At 41.9% G+C, this 11,262-nt stretch overlaps 1 long non-coding RNA gene across 1 annotated transcript; it reads right to left on the bottom strand.

Annotated features, from left to right (window-relative positions):
• Nucleotides 1–8,651: 8,651 nt before the first annotated feature.
• LOC138891550 (uncharacterized) lies at nucleotides 8,652–10,999 on the bottom strand. Its single transcript, XR_011407877.1, has 3 exons — nucleotides 10,312–10,999; nucleotides 10,049–10,109; nucleotides 8,652–9,745 (listed from the first exon to the last, which is right to left on the bottom strand). It is a non-coding gene; the product is annotated as an uncharacterized lncRNA (long non-coding RNA).
• Nucleotides 11,000–11,262: the final 263 nt, after the last annotated feature.

The following is an 11,262-nucleotide window of genomic DNA, read 5'->3' as shown; positions in this document are numbered from 1 at the left end:
TCACTACCACCTAGTCTCTCTACAGTTCATCCAATATTCCATGTTTCCATGCTCAGGAAGTATCACGGTGATCCGTCTCATATGTTAGACTTCAACTCAGTCCAGTTGGACAAGGATCTATATTATGTCGAGGAACCAATGACCATTTTGGACAGTCATGTTAGAAAGCTAAGATCAAAGAGCATTGCTTCAGTGAAAGTACATTGGAGAGGTCATCCGGTCGAGGAGGCGACTTGGGAGACCGAGCATGATATGCACAACTATTATCCTCATCTTTTCACCACTCCAAGTATAATTCTAAACCCGTTCGAGAACGAACGTTTGTTTAAGAGGGGGAGAATGTAACGACCGACCAGTTGTTTCAAGAGTTGTACCCCCATTCGCCCATTTACTGCTCAATTAATGCTTTACAATTGTTATGTGACTTGTCGGGGTGATTAGTTTGGGTCCGGTGATGTTTTAGGAATGAATTGGAACACTTAGTTCCAATGTTTAAAGTTTAAGTTGAAATAGTGATCGGATGTCGACTTATGTGTAAACAACCCCGAAATAGAGTTTTGATGATTCCAATAGCTCCGTATGCTAGATTTAGGAAGAAGGTAACAACCCTAGATGTCATGTAGCCTCCTGATTATAAATGTGGCGCGCTACACATCCATAATCAAAACTCTACTAGACACGGCTCATAGACAACCCCTAGGACAGACTTGCTCTGATACCAAGTTTGTCACGACCCAACTGGAGGGTCATGACTAGCACCCGGGCCATACTTGCCGAGCACCAACGTACATTTTATCTAACCTTCCTTATTATCTTTAAGGGCCGACAAGATCAATATAAATAGTAGACATGGATCATGAACATCCAACAATGAAAGATAATGTCATGAACATACATAACATGGGACGACAAGACTGTCAAGAACTATATATAAGGTACGAGCTAACATGATGCCATGAAAGACTATACAACAAAAAATCAGCCGACAAGGCATTCTAAACCATACATAAGTCGACACCTGTCTATGAGCCTCTAAAGTTACATCAGTGCTACAACATTGCCGGAACAGGGCCCCGACATACCCATAATGTCAATAACAAAAATGCATACCAAGACCACGGCAAGTCCGGAGAAAGGATCTTGCCAATAACGCTGAACCGGATAGCCTACTGTGATGGGGGAGCTGCGTCTACCCGTCTATCAGGACCTGCAGCACGACATGCAGGGTCCACAAATAAAAGGACGTCAGTACGAATAAAGTACTGAGTATGTAAGGCAGAATAGCATAAGTAAGAACAATAATGTAAACAGTGATAGGGAATATACAACCTGTGACATCTGGGTACCTCTGAGGGCTACTAACATGAAATACATGATACATACATATATATATACATAAACTTTTAAAACATATGCCTTTGTGGGCATCATCATCATCATATCATACCCGGCCGTAATAGGCTCGGTAAAACGTACCCGGCCATCATAGGGCTCGGTAGAATCGTACCCGGCCACGTGGAGCTCGGTAAAACCCAACTGATCAGTGGTTGCACAATAGGTGCCATACCCGGCCAACTATAGCGTGGCTCGGTAGAGTAAAATAGATACATATATATGATGCATGCTGGACTCATTGGAATCACATTTTGAACCTTTTGGAGTGACGTAAGGTCGGTATCCTTCGTACATGTTATTAGGATTAACCCTTCATCAAGAATCTTATAAGAATAAGGAGCTACCAACAACATTGATAATATAAGAATAAGAGAAGTAACATCAATATTAATCGTTTCATAAGAAGGGCAGCAATGTAAGTACTGCTAGCTTCTAAGAGTAGAGTATCTTTGGGAGCTCGTTCATTACATTATGTACAATTGGAGTCGTGCAAAATAATGAAGGGGATAGCCTCACATACCTTGTATATACTGCCCAACCTCAAGCTATGCAAATGTCACGACTCCTTAGTCTACAATAAGACAAATGACACTATCATTTTCGTTTAAGCGTCGTAACTATTATGTATCGACCACAACCTATTTTACGATGAAATGGACAGCACCTCCCCTATTTATATGACTTCACACAAGTCAATACAATCACCAAACAGCCCAAACAACATCATTAATAATCATATTGAGCCTCCAAAACAGTCCACCAACCAACAACATTACTACCAAGCCTTTCGATATATATTTCACAAGTTCTAGCTTCAATGACTTAGCTGCAACTTGGATAATCTTAAATATCTATAGAGTAAGGGGTTCCTTACCTTTAAACAGAAAGAACAACTCCAATTTGACCTTAATGTTCCACGAAATATCCCTCAAATTCTGCCACAAGAACAAGGAAGCGAAACTAGCAATCAATTTGGGCTTTTCGGAACTAGAATTACTTTAGAAGACTTGAAATCACCTAGGGTTGATATTAAGAACTTTAAGGAGTATTTACAGAACATAAAACACTTAAAACAACCTCCAACACGAGCTGGAACAACACAAAAATCAGCAACAACAAGAAGAACAAGAAACTTACTAGCGCCACGGGATTCCCGACACTTGATTTGTGTTGTTTGCCCTTTGTTTGGGTCTTGGATCATGAGAGAACCTTGAGAGAGTGTTTTTAGGTGTCTAGGGTCTGAAGAGAATGAAAATTAATGAGTTAAAACGGGGTTAAAGGGTCTGATATATATCAATATATCTCAACCGCCTATGTGGGCCCCATAGAGAGCTGCTTGGCGCACTCTCACAAAAACGCGAATATCTCTCTATTCCGAGATCGTATCGACAAACGGTTTAATGCGTTGGAAAGTAGACTCATAGATCTTCAATTTGATAGGAAGATCACCCCATAATTCCATGTACATTGGGAGAAAACTGTAGTAACATTTGACCTAAATTTTATGTAAAATTATAAACATAAGTTGCGACAACTTTTATCGACTTTTGTTTCATAACTCTCTTGACTTCAAGACTTATGATATGGATATTATATTATTCAAATACATTAAAACATAACCTCTTGGGACAATTAATCACCTCTAGTTTTACCCGAAAATGCGGGTTACAACATCCTTGATTCGTTTCACTTCTAATACTTGTTAACCACTCTTATACACCCTTGTATCGTTTAAGACCAATAGGATTAACTTCTTATCATCTCAAAGATAATCTCTTCTTGGATTTACGTCGACTAACTTATGGAATGATCTAAGGTACGCAAATTTGGGTTGTAACATCCTCCCCCCCTTAGGAACATTCGTCCTCGAATGTAAGGGTTTATGGAGAGTCTAACTTATCGTGGATTCTGACGGAAATGTCCGGCTTAGTTTCCCCTATAAAATGGACACTAGCCAACCTTACAAGAAGTTAAACCCAACCTATGGCCTTACAATACTATACAAAGCATTATGGATATGTACATTATCTGCATATCACCATTTTGTATTAAAAAAATAGTATTCACAAGCTATTGCTTACCTCATAGAGCCGTTTCACTTTATAATACGTCTTGCTTTCCCCCGGCATCCTCGTTATCCTCACTCTGGAATAGGTAAGGGTATTTAGACTTCATCTCCTTTTCTGATTCCCATGTCATTTCTTCTATATTCTTGTTCCTCCATAATACTTTGACGGAAGCTACATCCTTTGTTCTCAGCTTGCGGACTTGTCGATCTAATATAGCCACTGGCACTTCATCATATGATAGATCCTCTGTAACTTGTACATCTTTGATAGGGACGACCCGAGAAGGGTCTCCAATACATTTCCTCAACATAGATACATGGAATACCGGGTGGACAAATTCCAATTCGGATGGCAATTCTAACTTATAAGCAACCTGTCCAATTCGTTGAAGAATTTTGTACGGCCCAATATACCGCGGACTCAACTTACCTTTCCTCCCAAAACGCATAACACCCTTCATCGGTGAGATCTTCAGGAAAACCCAATCACCAACCTCAAATTCCAGATCACGACGTCGGACATCGGAATAAGACTTTTGCCTGCTTTGTGCCGTCCTCAGTCGCTCTTGTATCACTTTCACCTTCTCAATGGCTTGGTGAATCAAATCTGGCCCATATAATTCTGTCTCACCGACTTCGAACCATCCAACTGGTGATCTACATCTCCTCCCGTACAGTGCCTCATACGGGGCCATTTTAATACTGGAATGGTAGCTATTATTGTAGGCAAATTCAATGAGTGCCAGATGGTCATCCCAATTCCCCTTGAAATCTAGAACACATGCTCGTAGCATATCTTCAAGCGTCTGAATGGTACGTTCAGCCTGTCCGTCAGTCTGCGGATGGAATGCAGTGCTGAGATTTACTTGTGTGCCTAAACCCTTCTGAAAAGACCTCCAAAAGTTAGCCGTAAATTGAGCTCCTCGGTCTGATATAATAGATACCGGCACACCATGAAGCCTAACAATCTCCTTGATATACAACTTCGCATAATCTTCAGCCGTGTAAGTTGTCTTAACTGGCAGGAAATGGGCAGATTTTGTAAGTCGATCGACTATCACCCAGATGGAGTCAAACTTATGATAAGAGCGAGGTAATCCAATAATGAAGTCCATATTAATCACCTCCCATTTCCAGGTCGGAATCTCTATATTCTGAATCAATCCACTGGGTTTCTGATGCTCGATCTTTACTTGTTGACAATTAGGACACTGGGCTACAAATTCTGCAATACACTTCTTCATGTTATCCCACCAATACTGCTCCTTAACGTCATGATACATCTTTGTCGAACCGGGATGGATAGAATATCGGGACTGATGAATCTCAATCATAATCTTCTCTCGCAACCCTGCCACACTAGGCACACATAATCGGCCCTGGTATCTCAGTGTCCCATCCCCTCCGATTTTGAAAGCTGTAATCTTACACTGCTGAATTCCCTCTCTCAATCTTACTAAGGTAGGATCTTCATATTGCCGTGCTTTTACCTCGGCTACCAAAGATGATTCTGCTGTATTCTGTACAGTAACACCTCCGTCATCAGAGTCCAACAATCTGATTCTCATATTGGCCAGCTGGTGAAGCTCTTTGGTCAACCCTTGTCTACCTGCCTCAATATGTATTAAGCTTCCCATTGACTTACGGCTGAGAGCGTCTGCCACAACATTGGCTTTACCGGGATGGTACAATATCTCGACGTCATAGTCTTTCAGTAATTCAAGCCACCTACACTGCCTCAAATTCAACTCCTTCTGCTTGAAGATGTATTGTAAACTTTTATGATCTGTGTAGATGTCAACATGGACGCCGTATAAGTAGTGCCGCCATATCTTTAAAGCATATATTACTGCAGCCAATTCCAAATCATGAGTCGGGTAATTCTTTTCATGCTTCTTCAATTGTCTTGATGCATAAGCAATCACCTTCCCACGTTGCATCAATACGCACCCCAAACCTATACCTGAGGCATCACAATATACCACATAACCTTCTGTTCCTTCTGGGAGAGTGAGCACTGGCGCGGATGTCAATCGATTCTTTAGCTCCTGAAAACTATATTCACAAGAATCAGACCACTGGAACTTGGTAGCTTTCTGTGTTAACTTAGTCAATGGTGCTGATATAGAGGAAAACCCTTCTACAAACCGCCTATAATATCCTGCTAGCCCCAGGAAGCTGCGGACTTCTGATGGTGTTGTAGGTCTCGGCCAATTCTTCACTGCATCGATCTTCTGAGTGTCGACACTAATACCCTCATCAGATATCACATGGCCAAGGAATGCTACTGAGTTCAGCCAGAATTCACATTTAGAGAACTTAGCATATAACTTATGATCCTGAAGGGTCTGTAATACTATCCGCAAGTGGCCCGCATGTTCCGCCTCCGAACGAGAATACACCAGAATGTCATCAATGAATACGATCACGAACACATCAAGATAGGGCCTGAATACACTATTCATGAGATCCATAAAAGCTGCTGGGGCATTTGTTAGCCCGAACGACATCACCAAGAACTCAAAGTGCCCATATCTTGTCCGGAAGGCCGTCTTTGGAATATCCTTCTCCTTAACCCTCACCTGATGATACCCTGAACGCAAGTCAATCTTGGAGAAATACTTGGCACCCTGGAGTTGGTCAAATAGGTCATCAATCCTTGGAAGTGGATACTTGTTCTTTATTGTAGACTTATTCAACTGTCGATAATCGATACACATCCTTAACGACCCATCTTTCTTCCGCACGAATAAGACTGGCGCACCCCAAGGTGAAGTGCTAGGCCTAATGAAACCCTTATCCAGCAAGTCCTTCAACTGCACCTTCAACTCTCGCAACTCTGCCGGGGCCATCCTGTATGGAGGGATAGAGATCGGTTGAGTGTCAGGCAATGCATCAATGCTAAACTCAATCTCCCTTTCAGGAGGCAGGCCTGGGAGTTCATCCGGGAAAACATCTGGAAATTCATTGACCATGGGGATTAATTGTAGAGTAGGAGGCTTTGCCTCCACATCCCTCACGCGAACAAGATGATAAATGTAACCTTTTGAGATCATCTTCCTTGCCTTAAGATAGGAAATAAACCTACCTTTCGGCGTTGCAATATTCCCCTTCCATTCAATGGCGGGTTCATCAGGAAACTGAAACCTAACCATCTTCGTACGACAGTCAACATTTGCATAGCATGAGGCCAACCAGTCCATTCCCATTATCACATCGAAATCAACCATTTCTAACTCAAATAAATTTGCCGAGGTTTTATGACTACAAATCATCACAGTGCAACCCTTATATACCCTTCTAGCAATCACAGAATCTCCTATCGGAGTGGATATCGCAAGTGGTTTACTTATCAATTTAGGTTCAATGCCAAACTTATTAGCCACAAAGGGTGTAACATATGATAAGGTAGACCCCGGATCAATTAGTGCATATACATCATAAGAAAACACAGACAATATACCTGTAATGACATCCGGAGATGACTCGAGATCTTGTCGACCTACTAGAGCATAGGTTCGATTTTGAGCACCACTCGAACTCGGCATTGTACCTCTACCTCTACCACGACCTGTCGACTGTTGAAAACCTTGTGTTGGAGGTCGAACTGATAAGGAAGAACCAGACACAGATCCAGTCGGCTGAGCCATACCACCACCTCCTCTGTTAGGACAATCCCGCATCATATGGCCATGCTGTCCGCAAGAATAGCACGCATCGGAACCTCGACGGCACAGTCCAAAGTGGGCCTTGCCGCACTGATCACAACGAGGTGTTGGGGGTCTCGTTTGACTAGTATCTCTATGAAATTGTGAGCCTGATGCCCTCGAACTCTGACCTGAACCAGAATAGGTAAATCGATCATACCGAGGCCTCTGAAACTGTGGAGGAGCACTAGCTATAGGTGGCGTCGAACTCCTCAAATATTGGGGCCTGATACTGCCTCTGAACTCATTAGAATACCCTGCCAATCTCGCCTCTTATGCTGGCCCCTATCCTGCTCCCTATCTGCCCTTTGCTGGCGCTTACGATCCTCTAGGGTCTGGGCATAAGCCTGAATACGGGAAATATCCATGCCCTCTACCAAGGAGGCTGTTGTGCACTCATTTATCAGATGTGGTCCCAACCCGTTCACGAACAGATGCACCCTATCACTCATCTCTGACACCATATGGGGAGCATACCTTGCTAAAGAGTCAAACTGTATACTATACTCTCGTACACTCATATTACCCTGTCGAAGGTTCAAGAACTTATCAGCTCTAGCTCGTCGTATCTCAACTGGCAAGTAGTGACGAAGAAAGGCCTCAGAAAATTCCTTCCACACGGCTGGAGGAGCGTTCGGACCCCTAGATCTCTCCCAACTATCATACCAGAAAATGGCTAAATCCCGTAACCGATAAGAAGCCAACTCTACTGCCTCCGTATCACTAGCATGCATAACCCGCAATGTACGATGAACCTGATCAATAAATGTTTGTGGGTCCTCCTTGGGGTCTGATCCGGTAAACACTGGAGGGTCTAGGCTAATAAAATCACGAACTCTCGCACTAACTGGTTTATCAGCAGCACCGGTATTCTGCCTTTGAGCCTGAGCAGCTACCAAGCTAGTCAACAACTGCACTGCACTGCGCATATCGTGGTCTGTAGTGCCAGACGGTGGAACTGGATGTACTGGGTGCCTCCTAATATCCTCTGGAGGAGACGGAGAGGTATGAGATGGCATCTCACTCTGAGCCTCACTTTGGCCTGCTCTGGCTGGAGGCACCTGAATGTTACCCTCGCCCACAGCTATATCAAGCCGTTTACTAATCGCTTGCTTCCTAGTCGAAGGCATCGCTGAAAGAAATCAATGTGAATATTAGATATGAACATTTACGACTCAACTCTACGAACGATCTAGATTTAGGAAGAAGGTAACAACCCTAGATGTCACGTAGCCTCCTGATTATAAATGTGGCGCGCTACACATCCATAATCAAAACTCTACTAGACACGGCTCATAGACAATCCTAGGACAGACTTGCTCTGATACCAAGTTTGTCACGACCCAACTGGAGGGTCATGACTAGCACCCGGGCCATACTTGCCGAGCACCAACGTACATTTTATCTAACCTTCCTTATTATCTTTAAGGGCCGACAAGATCAATATAAATAGTAGACATGGATCATGAACATCCAACAATGAAAGATAATGTCATGAACATACATAACATGGGACGACAAGACTGTCAAGAACTATATATAAGGTACGAGCTAACATGATGCCATGAAAGACTATACAACAAAAAATCAGCCGACAAGGCATTCTAAACCATACATAAGTCGACACCTGTCTATGAGCCTCTAAAGTTACATCAGTGCTACAACATTGCCGGAACAGGGCCCCGACATACCCATAATGTCAATAACAAAAATGCATACCAAGACCACGGCAAGTCCGGAGAAAGGATCTTGCCAATAACGCTGAACCGGATAGCCTACTGTGATGGGGGAGCTGCGTCTACCCGTCTATCAGGACCTGCAGCACGACATGCAGGGTCCACAAATAAAAGGACGTCAGTACGAATAAAGTACTGAGTATGTAAGGCAGAATAGCATAAGTAAGAACAATAATGTAAACAGTGATAGGGAATATACAACCTGTGACATCTGGGTACCTCTGAGGGCTACTAACATGAAATACATGATACATACATATATATATACATAAACTTTTAAAACATATGCCTTTGTGGGCATCATCATCATCATATCATACCCGGCCGTAATAGGCTCGGTAAAACGTACCCGGCCATCATAGGGCTCGGTAGAATCGTACCCGGCCACGTGGAGCTCGGTAAAACCCAACTGATCAGTGGTTGCACAATAGGTGCCATACCCGGCCAACTATAGCGTGGCTCGGTAGAGTAAAATAGATACATATATATGATGCATGCTGGACTCATTGGAATCACATTTTGAACCTTTTGGAGTGACGTAAGGTCGGTATCCTTCGTACATGTTATTAGGATTAACCCTTCATCAAGAATCTTATAAGAATAAGGAGCTACCAACAACATTGATAATATAAGAATAAGAGAAGTAACATCAATATTAATCGTTTCATAAGAAGGGCAGCAATGTAAGTACTGCTAGCTTCTAAGAGTAGAGTATCTTTGGGAGCTCGTTCATTACATTATGTACAATTGGAGTCGTGCAAAATAATGAAGGGGATAGCCTCACATACCTTGTATATACTGCCCAACCTCAAGCTATGCAAATGTCACGACTCCTTAGTCTACAATAAGACAAATGACACTATCATTTTCGTTTAAGCGTCGTAACTATTATGTATCGACCACAACCTATTTTACGATGAAATGGACAGCACCTCCCCTATTTATATGACTTCACACAAGTCAATACAATCACCAAACAGCCCAAACAACATCATTAATAATCATATTGAGCCTCCAAAACAGTCCACCAACCAACAACATTACTACCAAGCCTTTCGATATATATTTCACAAGTTCTAGCTTCAATGACTTAGCTGCAACTTGGATAATCTTAAATATCTATAGAGTAAGGGGTTCCTTACCTTTAAACAGAAAGAACAACTCCAATTTGACCTTAATGTTCCACGAAATATCCCTCAAATTCTGCCACAAGAACAAGGAAGCGAAACTAGCAATCAATTTGGGCTTTTCGGAACTAGAATTACTTTAGAAGACTTGAAATCACCTAGGGTTGATATTAAGAACTTTAAGGAGTATTTACAGAACATAAAACACTTAAAACAACCTCCAACACGAGCTGGAACAACACAAAAATCAGCAACAACAAGAAGAACAAGAAACTTACTAGCGCCACGGGATTCCCGACACTTGATTTGTGTTGTTTGCCCTTTGTTTGGGTCTTGGATCATGAGAGAACCTTGAGAGAGTGTTTTTAGGTGTCTAGGGTCTGAAGAGAATGAAAATTAATGAGTTAAAACGGGGTTAAAGGGTCTGATATATATCAATATATCTCAACCGCCTATGTGGGCCCCATAGAGAGCTGCTTGGCGCACTCTCACAAAAACGCGAATATCTCTCTATTCCGAGATCGTATCGACAAACGGTTTAATGCGTTGGAAAGTAGACTCATAGATCTTCAATTTGATAGGAAGATCACCCCATAATTCCATGTACATTGGGAGAAAACTGTAGTAACATTTGACCTAAATTTTATGTAAAATTATAAACATAAGTTGCGACAACTTTTATCGACTTTTGTTTCATAACTCTCTTGACTTCAAGACTTATGATATGGATATTATATTATTCAAATACATTAAAACATAACCTCTTGGGACAATTAATCACCTCTAGTTTTACCCGAAAATGCGGGTTACAACATCCTTGATTCGTTTCACTTCTAATACTTGTTAACCACTCTTATACACCCTTGTATCGTTTAAGACCAATAGGATTAACTTCTTATCATCTCAAAGATAATCTCTTCTTGGATTTACGTCGACTAACTTATGGAATGATCTAAGGTACGCAAATTTGGGTTGTAACATTTTTATAGCTCCATTATGTCATTTATGACTTGTGTGCAAAATTTGAGGTCAATCGGACTTGATTTGATAGGTTTCAGCATCGAATGTAGAAGTTGGAAATTCTTAAGTTCCTTAAGCTTGAATTGGGGTATGATTCGTGGTTTTAGCGTTGTTTTATGTGATTTGAGATTTCAACTAAGTTCGTATGATGTTTTAGGACTTATTGATGTATTTGGTTGAGGTCCCGAGGGTCTCGGGTGAGTTTCAAA

This window comes from Nicotiana tomentosiformis, chromosome 1, assembly GCF_000390325.3.
Source record: "Nicotiana tomentosiformis chromosome 1, ASM39032v3, whole genome shotgun sequence".
Lineage (NCBI taxonomy): Eukaryota > Viridiplantae > Streptophyta > Magnoliopsida > Solanales > Solanaceae > Nicotiana > Nicotiana tomentosiformis.
This window is presented reverse-complemented; position numbering and strand designations above follow the sequence as displayed.